This window comes from Triturus cristatus, chromosome 2_1 (genome assembly GCF_964204655.1).
Source record: "Triturus cristatus chromosome 2_1, aTriCri1.1, whole genome shotgun sequence".
NCBI classification, from domain to species: Eukaryota; Metazoa; Chordata; class Amphibia; order Caudata; family Salamandridae; genus Triturus; species Triturus cristatus.
In genome coordinates this window covers 853,729,785-853,747,690 of record NC_140581.1, presented here as the reverse complement: position 1 = coordinate 853,747,690, position 17,906 = coordinate 853,729,785, and positions in this window count along the sequence as shown.

Sequence of the window (17,906 nt, the reverse complement as noted above, 5' to 3'; positions counted from 1 at the left end):
AGTCTATGTCACTCAGGAATGACCAGGAGACTTGGAAGACAAATGCCCTCCGATGTCAGGTGTTGCAGGAGAGTTGACAATGACCTTGACTCAGCAGCTGTGAGAACCAGGCGATGCTGAGGAAGACCAGGAGCCATGCACGAGCTGTCCCACGAAGGATGTCGAGTGCTGAGGGGTTGGTGTTCGGCAGGAGCACCAACAAGCCTTGGCAAAGACAACCAATGCAGAAGTTGAAGAAGGTGCAATATCGGGACAAGCAAGGTCCAGGGGACTCACCACAAGCAGGTGAGTCAGGTCAGGCCCTAGCAATCAGGGGAGCCCAAAAAAAACAAAGGTGACCCTCAACAGGACCCGCAGGCCAGAGGCACTGGAGTCGCAAGAGAACCTCGAGCAGCTCACCAAAAGATGCAGGCCACGGTACACACAATGCGATGTGGACAAGGATTTTGGTCACTGGAAGTGCTTACGATAGGGGCTTCTTGGAGCCCAAAGATCTTGGTGGAAGGAAGCCAACAAGCCTTTGCAACTGCAAGTTGATGCGGTGCTCAGGGGTTCGGTTATTGCAACTCCCACGAGGGATACTGGCCTCAAACTTGGTAAGAGGACAGGGCAGGCCTTGTGAGCTGTGGAAAATTACCACCTGTGTTGCAGAACCTTTCAGAGTCCAGAGGAGCTCAGAATCAGCAGACCGGTCTACTTAGTTGCAGAGCCTGCGAATCCAGGGAAGTGACTCCTTCACTTCAAGGGAGATTCCTTCAGATGTCTTTGATGCCCACAGGCCTTGGAAGGTTCCTGTAAGGTGCATGGGAACAAACGATACAGCAGACTGAAAGGGAGATGAAGTCGAGCCCAGATGAAGTCCAGCAAAGTCCAGAGTGCCCAGATGGTAGAAGAGGAAGTGGTGTCTGATCTGAATCTTGTCTCAGGATGAATCTAGGGACTCAGCCACAGGTAAGCCCTTGAGTACCCTAAGGAAAGGGTTGGGACAATTCAGGGGACCCTCCGAGGGGAGAGTCTGGACAGAGGCAGGTTACTCCCATGTCCTTTGTCCAGTTTCGCACCAGAGCGGGAGCCAGTGGCTCCCAGGACTGATTTGAACCGGACTATGCACGGGGACACCAAACGTGCCCCTCATGCAGACTGAGTGGCGCTGGCAAGCGCACCCACCCAGTCTCAATACACTAAATCCTGTCTGGGAGGTGGTCACACCTCCCTGTGACAGGATGCCTATTGTTCTGCCTTCCCCTGCTCGAGCTTGGCTCAGCAGCAGAAGGGCAGAATCGTGTCTCTGGTCGGCAGAAACCATTTGGTGCTGTTCAGGTCTGGAAGGCTGGCACCAAGAACACTGAGAGCCTAATGGAGGGCTCTTCCAGTGCTTGAAATCATACCTCCCAAATTGTTAACACTGTGGGAGGAATGATTGCAAAATATTTGATACCAAAAGTGATAGGATTTATTGCAGCCAGTTTTGAGATTGTGTAATTATGCAGTGCCCCTATATATGGTATATGGCTGCTTCACTGAAAACCCAGGAGAATGGACTCTGTAGGCTGTAGGGGTGTCCTGCTCCTGCATGGGCACCCTCTCACTTAGAACCAAGCCCCCTGCCTTCAAGATTTCAAAGGCCTGCTATAGGGGTGACTTATAGGTTTTAAGTGCAGTGACCCTAGATACAGGAAACCTATATCTTTAGTAAGTGGTGCTAGCACCAGCTTACACATGCTGCAATGGCAGGCCTGTAGTTCCATTCTGAATGGTCTCCCATGGGTGGCATAATACATGCTTCTGTCCAAGGGGGACGTGTGGGGTACCTATGCCCTGGGTACCTTAGTACCATATTCTAGGGACTTATAATGGTACCCCAGTATCCAATCTGGGATGTACCTAAGTACTGAACACAACAATTTAAGGAAGAAAGCAGATAAACTGTGGTCCTGATTAGCAGGATCCCAGTCAGACTAGTCAATAACAGCTTAGTACCAGGCAAAAAGTGGGGGTAACCATAGAAGTAGATCCTACTTTCCTACAGTGACCGAATGCCACACTTTTTCTTTTTAATCAAGTCAGAAGCGAGTTTAGGCACAGTAAAAGGCACTTCATAGTGGTCATACCAAATAAGAGGGAGCGGAGTGTCACAGGAAAGAGTATCTAGGTTTGAGAATATTAGGTCTAGAGTGTGTCGTGCAGTGTGAGTTTCCTCATATACCCTTTGGGTAACATTAAGGGCAGTCATACATTTCAGCAGCCGATTAGCTGCATTATTCAATTTCACCTCAACATCATAATTAAAGTCAGACAAAATAGTAAAGTTCAGGAATTTAATGATGTAGGGCGAAAGAATCTCTGCATTTTCTTTGGGGAAAGCAGTAGAGTGCCCAGGCTGTCTATTAGAGAGCCTGACATTGAATATGCGGATGGGTGGGTGGATGGGTGAATAGATGGAGAGATAGATGGATGAATGCAGGGATGGAGGGGTGGAGTAGAGGATGGAGGGGTGGATGGAGAGAAGTTTAGATGGAGAGAAGGAATGAGAAGGTGGCTGGGTTGAGAGAAGGTTGAAGAGAAGGATGAATGGATGAGATAAAAGATAGAGAGATGATGGGAGGAAATAGAAATGGGTGATGGATGGATGGTGAGAGGGAAGGAAGGATGAATGGACAAAAAGGAAGGAAGAGGACAAAGCATGATGGAGAGAATGAAGGATTGAGGAAAAAACAAGATGAAGAGAAGATAAGATGGGTAGAAAAAGACAGTAAGGAAGACTGATGGCTGTAGAAGAGGGTGGAGAGGAGAATGAAGGGATAGATGCAGAGGAGGGTGGATGGAGAGCATGAAAAAAAACTGGTGTACAGAATGAGGGATGGAGAGGATGAATGGATGGAAAAAAATATAAAGTGATGGATGGAAGGAAGGAAGGAGGACAAGAAAGGAGGAATGTAAGCTGAAAGAAGGAAGGATAGATGAAGGGTAGAAAAAAGAAATGAAGCAAAAAGACAAAGAAAAATGGTGGGAAGCAGAAATAGATTAAAAGAAAGATGGGTCTATAGAAAGAACGATGAAAAAGACAGAAAGATGGGTGGGTCGATGGGAAAAAAAGATACGGAAAGCATGTTAAAGGAAGGAAAGCAACAGGAAAAACACAGAAAGAAGGATGGAGAGAAGTACTGACAAAATCCGAAGTAAGGATGGAGAGAAGGAAGAAAGGAAATTAAATAATTTCAGAATTTCCTCATGGACAGCAGGTTCGATTGCCTTACCCGTTTGTTGAAGGCTATTTGGGGCATGGTTCATAGTGAGGTTTTTCACCTTATTCTTACCTGCGAGGGAAGTTTCACAGTGCGCCCCCGTTAGGTAATTTTTCTGCACGGAATTAGCAACGGTGACATGGATGCCTATCATAATGTAAGAGGAGCTTAGAGAAACCCGACTCCTTAAAGGGAATGTACAGAAGAGCTCTGCTTTGACTGAAGAATTGTTCTTGTACTTGTTGAAAGTATAAATGCGTTAATTTCGCCTCCACTGTGAAACGCAGATCCTTGAGCTGTAAGCAATTAGCTTTGCAAGAGAAATCGTGTTTCCTGTTAACAGCAGAAGGCAGGAGTGGTACTCATCTTTGGACCTAACGGTTTACATAAACTTACAGGGGGTAGTAACTGGCAGAAAAATATCTACCCCAATCACACATAAATTCACAAGGGTTGAGTACTCGGGAATGTCACAAAAAGTTGTGCATTTCAAAATCAGTCCAGAGGAATTCCAGTGCGTCAGTTGGTAATGGATGTAATCAGCCTGCATTCAGGGTGGAACCCACCCCCTTCCCCTCCTTGCGCAAGCTCTCTCTTTCCATCTATCCAGGGCTTTAAGTGGGCCGGGTCCTGCCGGTGTTCAGCAGGTGCTGAGACAGGTCTGTATTTTCATTTTTTCCCTCACCCTCAGGGTGAAAAACAAAAATCTTAACTCTGCAGGGGTACCTCCCTTCACAGCCTGTGATATAACTTCAGAGACTCGTTATAGGTCTTGCACAGTCTCATTATTTCAGAACTGAAGAATTTTCAAAATTATACACAACAAAGCCATAGTTGTTGCTTATTTATCTTTTTTTATTTATTTATTTTTTCTAGTCCTCATTTGTCAATTTTTTGATTAGGAGTCAAAATTAATTCAGGCGGCCTCGAATAACATTCCGGGCAGTGACGGCTCCACGTGGGAGTGCTGCGGGACGGTGGGGCGGGGCGGGGAAGGGGCAGGGTGGGGGGTAGTAAACCCCGGCTTAAGGCTGAACGGAGTTCAGTTAATAAATAAATAAATAAATAAAATGACATTGATGTAGAGAGCCACCCGGGCTCTCTTATACAATGTTGCGCTAAAACACGCATCCACACACCTCTCGGGGCGGGCTCGTCCCGAGGGGATAAATAAACGTGGGCAAGACCGCACGTGGTCTTTGAGCGGCCCAGAAACTCATACCCTGTTCCAGTGTCCTTTAATTAGCGTTCCCTAATTAACTGCGACCGAGGCCTGCCGCGCTACACTGGCGACGAGGCCGGTCGTGCCTTGCGTGCTGTTTCAGTCAGCCTGCGCGGGGAGCGTGCTGAGCCCACCCGCATTGCTGACGCCCCCGCTGCTCACCTGCTTCATCCAGGCGGCTGCGGAGCCCGCCCGCGTGGTGTTGGAGGCGGACCGCCTCCCGACGTGGCCTGTTGTTCGCGGAGCCCACCCGCATGCTGCTCCCTGCACCGGAAGCTTCCAGCACTGTGCGCGCTCTTCAGGGGTGAGTGGCTACCCCGGCGCCTCATTGGTGCTCTGCTCCGGCCCCCGCTTCGAGACTCTTTGGGGAATTCCTCTTGTGCTGGCCCTGGGTGCATCAGCCGATCGTGTGAGGGGGCCTCGACAGGGCTGCCCTTTCTCCTGCCTGCCTGAACTGTGCCCAATGCTGCGTGGTGCAGCTACTGAAGCCCGGGGGAGGAGATAATAAGGCCCAGAGCAGGGAGAGTAGGCCAGGAGCAACAAGCATTGGCAAACCCAATGATCACATCAGTTTAATAAATAAGCCTTGGCAGAGCCTCAGCAACAAGTGAGAGTGACCATACTGGGCTAACAAGCACTGGCAAAACCCACAGGTCCCACCAGTAAAATCGCACGATGTCTTCAGGGCCGGCAGCAGGCGCTGGTGCACCACAAACTAGCGGGTCCAACGCAGGTGCCGGCAACAACCCACCACCGCCACCGGTGGTCACCCACAACGCAGTAGCGCCCCTACCACCGTTCAGCGAAACCGCTGACCCAGCTACCGCCGCCCCGAGATGGAAGGCATGGGTAGGGCGATTAAACCACTACTTCAGAGGGACCCGAGAAACCGATGGGGCAGTGAGGCGGTCACTACTTATATATTATGGAGGGGCTGAAATCTATGACTTGTTCGACACGCTTCCCAACACTGGGAACGATGATGATTATGACGCAGCGGTGGCTGCGCTGAATAGACATTTTGATCCTCAACTGAACCCGGATTTAGAAAAGTATAAGTTCCGGAGGGCGTGGCAGACCGACGCCGAATCCGTCGATATGTTTTACGCGCGGCTGCGCCGGCTGGCCAGCACGTGCCCATTCACAGACCAGAGAGTGGAGATAAGGGATCAGATCATATTGGGCTGTCGCTCCAAACTTTTACGGAAGCTGATTCTCTGGCAGCCAGGGATCTCGCTGGATTAAATCCTAGTACTAGCACGGTCCCACGAGTTATCCGATGCCCGGGCGGAGGAAATGGAAGCGGCCCTCCACGTGCCCGTGGCTGCAGGGCCGGAGTTCAAGAGCGCACCCATCAAAGAAGAAAAGGTGGAAGTGATACAACGGCGGCCGCCGCACCTCGCCCAGCACCCAAACCTGCGACTGGTGCCTCGTGTGGATACTGCGGGGACGACCACCCGGCAACGGCAGTCTGCGGGGCAAAAGGCAAGGCATGCTCCCGCTGTGGAAGAATGAATCACTACGCCAGAGTATGCCGGGGTGGGCGTTTCAGACAACCGTCATCGAGACCCAGGTTCGGGCCAAAGCAAGTGCGCCAGGTCTCGCAGGAAGACCCGCTGCCAAGCAGGGAACGTCAGCCACAGTCGCGGGCCCCGATGTATGAAGACGAGGACGACGAGGTATTCGTGGTATCGTATGTCAGCAGGACAGGCTCCCGGCGGAGGCCGCCGCCCATGTGCTCAGTCTCAGTGGGAGGAACCGAAGTCCAAGCACTCATCGACACAGGGGCATCAGTCAATGTGATGGACTCCGACCAATATGACCGTCTGTCGCCGAGACCCCCCTTGACGCCGTCCAAGGTGCGGATTTATACATACGGAGGGACGGACCCTTTTCCCCTCCGTGGCGTCATCAATGCCACCATCGCCAGCGGGGGATACTCGACTCAGACACAGTTTCATGTCACGGAAGGCAAGAAAGGTACGCTGCTCAGCTGTCATACTGCAGAGGACCTTGGGCTAGTGTTCTTGGCAAACCAGGTTCATGACTCCCATGCCGAAGACATACTCAAGGAGTTCCCAACGCTCTTCACCGGCCTGGGAAAACTGAAGGGCAAGAAGTTCAAGCTGCACATAGACACGTCCGTACGGCCGGTAGCCCTAAGACATCGGTGGGTGCCGTTCAACCTGCGCCCGCAAATGGAAGAGGAGTTGCGGAAGCTCGAAGATCTGGATGTCATTGAAAAAGTCTCCAGCCCCACTCCCTGGGTGTCCCCGCTGGTCGTGGCGCCCAAACCCAAGCAACCAGGGGCCATCAGACTCTGTGTGGACATGCGGCTGCCCAACACAGCAGTGAAGAGGGAGCGGCACATCACCCCCACGATGGACGACATTGTGGCGGACCTCAACGGGGCCAAATGGTTTTTGAAGCTGGACCTAAATGCTGGCTATCACCAGCTAGAACTAGACCCCAGCAGTCGGTACATCACCACGTTCTCGACCCATGTCGGCCTCCGGAGGTACAAACGGCTGAGTTTTGGTGTCTCCTCCGCGGAAGAGGTATTCCAGAATGCCATCCCAGAAACCCTGTCCGGTCTGCAGGGCGTAATCAACCTCAGCGATGACATTTTAGTCTATTCCAACACTCTGGAAGAGCATCACGCACACCTGCGGGCCACACTCCGGAGACTGACAGAGTGCGGGCTGACGCTACACAAAGCGAAGTGCTTGTTCTACCAGGACAGTGTAGACTTCTTTGGATACACGTTCACTCGAGAGGGGTTGCTGGTAGATCCGAGAAAGGCGGAAGCCATCCGAGCGGCACCCACCCCGTGCAGTCCCACTGAGGTAAGAAGCTTTCTTGGGATGGCTACATACTGTGGGCGGTTCATCCCCAGGCTAGCCGCGATGTCTGAACCAGTACGCGCCCTCACACGCCACGCTCACCCATGGGAGTGGACCCCGGCGGCCAACAAGTCGTTCCAAGAGATCAAAGAGGAGCTCCTCGACAAGATAATCATGGCCTACTTCCACCCCGGAGGAAGACAGAGTTGGTGGTGGATGCCAGCCCGGTGGGCCTCGTTGCTGTCCTCTTGCAGGAACAAGGGCACGAAGTATGGAAGCCTGTTGCGTACGCCAGCAAGGCGCTTACCGACACCGAGACGAGGTATGCCCAGATAGAGAGAGAAGCGCTGGCCATCAAATGGGCATGCCAGCACTTCCACTTGTACCTGTGCGGACAGGACTTCACCGTCATGACGGATCACAAGCCGTTACTCCCCCTGTTCATGGGATTGTCGAGGCTGGCACCGCCGCGGATCGAACGCTGGGCCGTGCAGCTCCAGGCGTACCAGTTTAAGGTGATCTATCGGCCGGGGGCTCACAATCCCGCGGACTACTTGTCCCGGCATCCGCGATCAACCCCCTCAGCTGCCACACCGGAAGACACGTGCAACACAGAGGCCTTCATCAGCATGGTATCGCAAGGGTCCTGCCCGAAAGCTATGACCCTGGAGGAGATCGGTCAAGCCACTCGTGAAGACCCTACCCTCACCCGTGTCCGCAGGGCACTAGACAGCAACGCATGGGCCCGTTTCTTAGACGGGGTTCGAGCCCTGCGACCAGAGGTCAGTCACGCTCGACAGCAACTGTGGCAGGTCAGGAGTGAACTCAGCATAGGAGGAGAAGGAGTCATTCTGAGGGGACGGCTCATTGTGGTCCCAGAAAGCCTCCAGCAGAAAATCCTGGCGCTTGCGCATGTAGGCCACCAGGGAATGGCCAAGACTAAGGCCCGGCTCCAGGACAAGGTGTGGTTCCCGGGGATGGACGTGCAAGTGGATGAAATGGTCTGACAGTGCCACGCTTGCACTATCACCGGAGGTGATCCGGCTCCAGCTCCAGTGATTACAGAAGAAGCGAGTAAGACGCCGTGGACCCATCTCAGCATCGACTTCGGGAGCTTCCCGGACGGCAGGCACATGCTGGTCATGGTCGATTCCTTCTCGAAGTTCCCGATAGTGGAGGTGATACCATCCACTGCGTTCCCTCACGTCAAGAAGGTTCTGGACAGAATATTTGCAACGATGGGACTGCCCGAAGAAGTCAAGTCGGACAACGGAAAATCACCCCCCTCTGGCCTCAAGCCAACGGGGAAGTGGAACGGCTGATGAGGACGCTCAATCGAGAGATGCGGATCGCCGTGGATAACGAGGAAGATCTGGAAGCAGCTCTAGATCAATTCCTGGGAGTGTACCGCCAGACCCCCCACAGCATCACCAAGTGCGCTCCTGCTCACATCCCGTTCAAGCAAGCCCCGCGGGACAGCATTCCGGCGGATCCAGGCTGGGCCCCGGTGGAAAGAGACGGGGTGGCCATTCAGGCACGGAGGGAGGCCACGAACCGGAAGGCTAGCGAGGCCCGTAGAGCCCAGGACACCGTGGTCCGAATTGGAGACCGTGTGGTCATCAAAGATCGGCACCCCGGATTGAAGTTCCGAACTACCTACGAGCCTGAAGTGTGGACGGTGATCGAGGTGCGAGGGACCATGATCACGGCACGGAGAAGACACCAGACCGTCACCAGGAATGTGTCAAGCTTCAAGGTGGTGCCAGAGACGGGCATAGATGGCGAAGGGCTCGAGACTCCAGGGGTTGTGATGGAGAGTGGTGCCCCAGCGTCTCCCGTCGGAGGGGTGTCACCTCCGTCAGGCAGGCAGCCGCGGCCCCAGGTGGAGAAGACCATCAGAGACTAACTGATTGGGGTCCCGTTGCCGGTGCTTCTGGGGTTACCCCGCTGGACCGGTCTCCCGACCACTCCACCAGAAGTCAACGATATGGACTACACCCCAATCCTGCACCCAGTCAGAGACTAAAAGACTATGTATATACTTCCCCATGACGGGGTGCATTAGGGGACAGTTAACTAAGAGAAGAAAGGGATGTAGAGAGCCACCCAGGCTCTCTTATACAATGTTGCACTAAAACACTCATCCACACACCCCTCGGGGCGGGCTCGTCCCGAGGGGATAAATAAACGTGGGCAAGACCGCACGTGGTCTTTGAGCGGCCCAGAAACTCATACCCCGTTCTAGTGTCCTTTAATTAGCGTTCCCTAATTAACTGCGACCGAGGCCTGCCGCGCTACAATTGCGTGCACTGCATTGCAGCGCACGCAATTAAATTAGTTTTATTTATTTATTAACTGAACTCCGTTCGGCCTTAAGCCGGAGTTTACTACCCTCACCCTGCCCCTCCCCCGCCCCGCTCACCACCCACAGTACTCCCACAAGGAGCCGCCACTGATCCCGGGTGCCTTTCACGTTACCACTTAAAGTCTGGCTCTGTTATACAGGTACTTGTGGGTTAACCCCACAGACCAAGGTGCTAAACATAATTTAGCAATCCCTTTCAAAGAAAAACCTGTATATAAGATTATTAATCATTGTACCAGGTGTTTAACATGACAGAAACAAAGAAAAAGGAGAGACACAAAATTAAACTTAAGATGTAAGAAAATAAGAGTACAAAGAGAAAAGAGGGAATATCACAGATCAATGGTATTATCCCAAAGTTCTCAAAATTTCGTTTTCTTAGTATTCAAAGTGGCTCCATCTAAATTTGCTATCCTCAATACTGAGCTCACCCATTCTCCCTCAAGTGGAGGATTCGGTGAGATCCATTTAATGCATAGTTCTCTGCGTGCCAGAAGGAATAGAATGAAAATAAGTGCTTTGGAAAAAAACCTTATTTCCTTCCTCAGCCGGTATTACCACAAAAATAACTAAAGCAAAGCTCACCTTGATTTCTTGACCCAAAAGTCCCGATAACGAAGTACCCACTTTATGCCAGAAGGTCTGGATGGAGGGACACTGCCAGAATATGTGACCTCCATCTGAATTAACCTCGCCGCACTTTGGGCAGTTCTTCACAACCTGAGTCCACAATTTAGAAAGTCTCCGGGGCGTCCAGTAAGCCTTGTGAACAGTGAAAATTTGATTTTTTCTGAGTGGTGCAGATTTCACATATGGCCATAGGAAAGATAAAGATACTTGCTATAATAGCTCGAGGTCGTATGCCGGCAGTTCCCTCCTCCAAGTTGCTATCAGCAAGGCGTGTATATCTTCCCTGGCCTGTATTAGCATCCAATACCATTCTGAAACCTCTCTCCGCATAAGGGGGAATGAGTAGATCTTTGTTTCCTAGAAGAAGTTTCCCTTTCCACCTTTTCTTAGCGCTTTTACCCAGCTCATTAGCTGAAAATATTTGAATTTTGAAACCGATCCCTCAGAAATCTCCTGCATGCTTTGCCAGGAGATTAGTTCCGTGCCCTCTAGGAGTTGACCCCATCTAAGAATACCACATTCCTTTAACGGGATAGCAAATGAGTCTTGAAGGCAAGCTGGCTAACTGGTGAGTTCCAAATGGGTGCATAATAACTAAAGTATGGTATCTGTAGTTGTGTTCTTATTTGATGCCAGATCTTACATGCACCCTGAAGAACCTTGAGCCTCACTTTTTTTAAATACTTGTGATCCCCAAATTTAAAAAGAAAAAAACTGGATTGGTCTGGTGGACCAAGTGTAAGAGCTAGGAAAAGCGGTGATAAATCAGGGGTATCCCTCAGCAACTGCCTAAAAATGTTCAAGTGAAAAGCCCAATAATACTGGAGGAGGTCCGGGCTAGCTATACCGCCACTTTCCTTTTTCTCCCTAAGTTTTCTCCAAGCAATTCTGGGCCTTTTGTTTCCCCCATATAAAGCTGGCAAAGTCCCCTTGTACCTTTTTTATCCACTCCTTCTTAAATTCTAAAGGAATTGTATTGAATAGGAAGGTATATTTAGGGAGAATAGACATTTTATAAAAAGATTGGATCTACCTAATAACGATAAAGGAAGGGATTCCCAGGCCTGAAGTTGTTTCCCCACTTTAGATGTTACATTATCAAAGTTCACTTTAGCTATTTTCTCCAAATTTTTGCACAACTTGAATTCCTAAATATTGTATATTAAATCACAGGGGTAGTTGGTGTTCCCTTGCATAATCTCAGTTTTTTGTTGGTTCACGGCGTAACCAGATATCTTGCTGAAACTTTCTAATGTTTCCCAAATTGCTGGCAGAGATGGATGTAAATGGCCTGTGAAAATCATCAGATCGTCAGTGTAGAGCCCAATCTTCTTCTCCCAGCAATTGCATACAAAGGGAATAATCCTCCTACATGCTCTCAGTTTTAGGGCCAACGGCTCAATGTAGAGTTAAAAATGAGGGGAGATAAAGGGCATCCCTGTCTGGTTCCCCTACCAATATTTAATGGTTTAGACAGATTCCCATTGACCAACACTCTGGCTAAAGGGTTTTTATAGAGAGATTTGACAGCAGATAAAAAGGTTTCACCTGAATTGAAACGTTGGATCACCTCATAAAGAAAGGACCAACTAACCCTTTCAAATGTCTTTGCGGCATCGCATGTCATGATGGTCAGAGGATTACCATGCTCTATAGCCAAATCAATAGTGCCAAGTAACTCATGCGTCAAGTCTTGTAATTGCCTCTCCTTTATAATGCCTTTTTAGTCAGTGTGTATCAAAGAACCTACTATCCAATCTAAGCGCCTACTGAGAATCTGAGTATAGACCTTATAGTCGCTATTGAGGAGTGAAATAGGTCACTATGACTTGCACACCCTCGGATTTTTATTGGGTTTGAGTAGAATAGTTATAGTAGCAAAATCCCAAGAGGATGGTAAATCTTGATTAGAAATAACGGCTAAGTTAAAGAATTTAAGCAAAATCGGAGCTAGTTCTTCTTTTAATAACATATAAATTTCATTGGAAAAGGCATCCAGGCCTGCAGCTTTCCCTTTTTTTTCAACAACAATGGCTTTATGGACTTCCTCTATAGTGATAGGGCCATTCAATTTATCTTTTAGGGCCACATTAAGGAATGGAAGTTCAAGATCCTGAAAAAACGCTTCTAGTTGTTCCTTATTTATTGCTATATCCTCTGTGTACAGGTCTTGGAAAAACTGTACGAATGTATTTTCAATATCGCCGTCCTCGGAAATTGTATTACCTGAGGTTTGGCATTTAAGATCTTTAATAAGATTTCTAGACCATGGTTGGCTTTGGTCTTCCAAGCTAGAAGTTTCCCGCACTCCTCCTCAAACTTTTAATTAGATAGTCTGCTGGCTTCCCATTTTCATCTTACCCTGGCCTCCAAATAGTCAGCCAGTTTAGATTTTGCCAATACCAAATCCCTTTGTATTTGAGTCTTAGTTGCAGGGTTAGGGGCATGTGCTGAGGCACATTGGAAGGTATTAATAGAAGCTTCAAGAGTTTTAATCTCCTCCTTAAACTTTTTATTTTGTGCTGAGTTTAGACTAGATAAAAAACCTCAAAGATAGGCCATATATGCATCCCATACCGTGTTCAGAAGGGCTGAGTCCAGGTTAAAAATAAAAAAACTTGGTTGTTGCTGCTTTCAAGTTATCCACTACCGAGGGATCTGAGAGTAAGGTGCGATTTAAAGTCCAACGCAGTAGGAGAGCACATAAGAGGTAATCAACAGTATACCTCTAGTTTATAAGGAGGGTTCCCCAGGGTGGGTGGAGGGGGTCACTTGTAAAAATGAAAAGTCAAAAAAAAATAAAAATACAATTACGTTGGGTGTCGGAGCATGTGGGAGAAAATCAAACAAAATGTCCTCTTTTGCTAATTTTAGAATAAACCCTTTCCTCAAATCTTTTTTTTTTAAGGTGGACCAAGACATCTAGGTCTTTTTGGTATCTTTTCCCTCTTTTAAATATTTTTACATTGTATGGCTGGTCCGGATAAGCCTAGGCTTCTAAGGCTATTATCCTGGAATGTTAATGGCCTTAGGGTCCCCCTCAGAAGGAGGAAGATTCTAGAATATCTTAGGCTCATCGACACGGAGGATATTTTCATCCATAAGGAAGAATGGCGGGAGATTTTTAAAGGCCAACAATGGATTGAGCATTGTGTATGTACTTCTCAGTCTTGTACAGTTAAATGGGTCGCCCTTCTATTAAAAAAATCTTCTCAAGTTATACTAGGGGAGTGTGTGGTGGACCTTCAGGTAGATGGGCAATCGCTGAGGCCAAAATTTATGGTGTACGGCTGGCATTGGTTGGATATTATGGCCCCAATCTGGACGATCCTATGCCCCTACGTACCCTGTTCCTGCATTTAGTGGATATTAATGAACCAATCATACTGGGAAGCGACTTTAATGTCTTTCTGGACCCATTACAAAGTACAACTTCCAAAAGGGCAGCCGCAGCGACTCCTAACATAAGAAGGGTTCTGAAACAATTGATTTTAGATACAGGTCTTATCGACATCTGGAAATTCATGAGTTCTAGGGAGGGGACCGAGGGGAGACTTCACTTTTCATAATAAAAAGCATGGATATTGTTCTAAGATCGATTTCTTTCTTGTTGATTTAGTCATTAGTAAAAACACTAGGAAAGTTACCCACATCCCCGAGCACTTATCCAATCATTCAGCGGTTTCCTTTGAGATTCTCGTTGCTTATTTATATTATGTAACTAACAACCATTGACAAAACCAATAATCCTGGCTTGTTGTAGGTGTAATGTTATTTTTTGTATTATATAGCTGGGGGCAATGACAGAAGCAGAAAACTACTAGACCGGTGGCACACAATGCTAAGCACAGATTTTTGGCATGAGTGTTTTAAAGACACGCTCTTAATTACATCAACCACGCCCCTTTGAGAGACCCCTCCAGTTTTTTCATCCCATTTAAATCCGTTCATCCTTCCGTTCTCTCTCCTCTTCTCTTCTCGTTCTCTTCTCCCTCTCTGATCATTTCTCTCTACCTAACCCCTCACGCCCTCTCTTGAAGCCTTCCCCTGCCTCTTGCAAATTAACCTCGGGTACTTAGGGAAAGTGACAGAGGCACGAGGCGTGGCCTGGGTTTCAAACCCGCCTTCAAGGGCTCCAGCTCACATGGAAATACCCGATGGAATAAAGGCCTGTCCGGCCCTGCGCACATTACAGCTTCCAAATACATATTCTGCCCATGGGTGACCTGAAGTAATAACACCTAAGGGCGGTCATAGACGCTTCATGTGGCCTCCGAAAAATGTCCAAGAGCAGATCTCTCCCTGACAACTGATGAAAAACTAGCATCTTCCAAGTAACTAACTGGCTTCTTCAAAAATGTCTTCATCGTATTATACCACATCGAAGCACAAAGATGAATGTAGAACACAAGTGCAGCGAGAGTGAAAGGTACTTCTCGTTTGATTAGCCGAGTCGCATTATGTGTTTAATTTTAATTCCACTGAAATAAATTTAATGAATGATAATAATGGGTTGGCTCACCCCTTTCCAATAATATCACAAAACCTGCTTCTTTCATACCATTTACAGATATGTCAGGCTCTTATCAACAGCCTTTTTTGCACTTTCAATTCCTTGGATGCTTTGCAACTAACACCCAAAAAAACATAATAATAATAATCTCCCGTGACCTCACGTCTTCAGAATGCGAGTGGAGTGGCACTGATGAATGTTTTAAGTCTGCTCCGCGGGATGAAAAAAAGCGTACACCTTTTTAAAAATAAACTCAGCACCCAAGGTCTAATGCACTGACTACCATGGCTCCACTATTGCCATGGCAACCGTGGCTCCAATTTAGTTTGCCGGGGCCTCCTTTTATTCTAAATTGGGAGGAACCCATTTGGATGTGCTGCGCGGCGCGCCGCATTCAGGCCAGGGCCGTCTTTCCTCTGCTGCACAACGGTTATGTCGTTTTATTTCATTTTAGTATGCACCTCTAAAGAGGATGAGGGTTTCGGGCCGGATGTGGCAGAAATACGTTGGTTTTTTGTGATAAGAAACGGATGGGGGTGGCTTTCGGGTTTGTGGGGCTCAAAGCGAATACTGAGCAGCTAGAACATAGACTCGGGTGCACCGAAAAATCAAACTAAAAGCAAATCGTAATTTCTGAAACACGCAACAGTTTTATATCTGTTAGAAAAGACCGGTGTTTGGGCAAAAGGGAAGCACATATTTTAAAAGATAATTTATGATGCAGATATGAGCGGCGCAAATGTTCGCTGCACTCCGGGCAAATTAGCATTTTACTTACTGGAGCGCTGAGCATGCGCAGACAATGTTTTGTGCCTTTTGCACTCATTTGGCGCTATGGCTACGTGGCTCCCTTGACTGAGACTTACCTTGCCCCGTGGAAGCACCAGCCGCACAAGCAGGTTGTCCAGAAAAACAGCATTTACATATAATCTATTGATTTGGAGATGTCTGGTTGATCCCTGCCCAAGGCCATCTAATTCTATTAAATTACCTGTTCGGATGCCTTGAGGAGCTGGCTTTATACTCTGTAATACTTTCCAGTTCAGGACTTTATCCCGGGTGGTCCATTCATTCAAGGATTCTTAATTCGGCCAATCCTGGCCATGAAAGACATCGATGTATCAATACAATTCAAGCAAGCAAGATAAAAGTAGTACAATAGTCTAAACCTGTGAAGAAGATGCCAGCGACGGCATGTAGATCGAAAAGTAATTTACGCCAATGTAAAGTGCATAACAAAACTATATCACACAATGAAATATAATCAAATATCTAAAAAGCATAAAATACAGTTACAATACAATATCAGCATGAAATAAAACATACAAGCTTATCTAACCATGGAATTCCTCACTTTAACTGCTGCCTTAAGAAAATATATCACCCTGCAGCAGATACTTGGGGTGTTCAATAGTTGCAATGATGGACATTTCAGGTATCCCAACGATTTTAATAGGGGTTTAAAAAAACACAGGGTAGTCAATTTTGAAAATGAACCTCTATATTGTCAGGTCCAAGTCGAATGTCACTTTAAGCATCTTTTAGAAGACCCACACTGACCTTCAAACGTGCCACCCCAGAGGCGCAACTAGAGCCAAATTTCGGGGGGGGGCTGAGCAAAAATTTCGGGGGGGGCTGAGCAAAAATTTCGGGGGGGGGGGGCTGAACTTCAAGCAATAGGCAGAGTGGAGCTGCAGGGGCTCTTAGAAGGGGTGAAACAACAGCAAGGCCTCATTAACATGCAAATTGTCTTTTAAAGACCTGTGAAGTGCTCGGGTGCGGCTGCTTTTTTGCCCGGGAAGGTGTCTCATCCCGGGCTGCCACACACGACGGGGGGGGGGGCTGAAGCCCTTTGAGTCCAATGGGTGTTGCGCGCCTGTGCCACCCACTTATACCTGGCTAGCTGTAGGTTGGGTACAGAGGTAGAGGGCAATGTCCTGAGTGACAAGGAAATATCCATGATCATGACAGAAAATTATGACATTTTAAGAAGAGTTCAATAAGCTATTTTGCCCCCTCGACGTTTCATGTTTCCGTTAATAGGCATTGATTTCTAGAGAAGACAAAACATGAGCTTGATATATAAAAATATTGGATGTGCCAGGGGGATATGGGACGATGGATACCTTCAAGTAGCGTGCTTAACTGAATTGTTTGTTCTCTCTTTAGTGGAGAAATTATGAATAGTGCATTAGGTGCAGTGACAATGGGGCCCAGGCCTAGGGCTGAGGGGCACACAATAGGGTTGTTTCTACTTAACAAAGGGGATGGGCATTTTTTTGCTTGAATCTTGCATAGTTTTAGCTTGGATTGGTACCCATGGCACCCTTGTCATGTCCCTGTCCTCTTGCAGTATATAGCCCGTTGATTCCAGAAATAAAGATAAAACAAACAAAAAAGTTATTGTTCACATCATATTTTTTTCTTATCTGTTAGTACCATGATTGCTTTGTGATCAGGAGGACATTTGAAAACAAGCGTTTGCAAAGCCAATAGGTCTGGCCTTGGCCAGCTTGTGGGATGGTTATTTTTTTATTTATATTACAAGCATATGCCACAAAAACTAAATGAAACAAGAAAATATGTTGTCATGTAAACATTGCCACCTTCTGCTTATAATACAAATGTTACATTTAAAAAGCATTCAACAGTATGTTTCTTTTACCCATAACGTTTTTTAAATAACAAACATTTCAGCTGTGCCATGCACTTTATTATTGTTTGTGGTGGAAGAGACAAGAATAAATCACCATCTAACAAAGTACTCAGATCGCTAGCAGCATAATGAAAGAATGTTAAATATTTTATAACGTAAACTCTCAAATGGAATGCTAGCGAAATAAACAGTTGGTATTTAAAGTTCATATAAAATAAATAATAAAAAAAGCACGCCGAGTCAGCTTCGCAAATAAAGCAAAATTAGCTTTTTTTTAGGAGGATGCAATCAATGTGCGAAGATTTTGTGCACTCAAAGTGAAGGGAGTCAATGGTGAAAAGATGCAAAATGTGAGTGACAAGTTAACAGACCAATCATTGAAGACCGACAACCAAAAGACCCTCTATCTTTGTCTATTATGTATGATGTTTG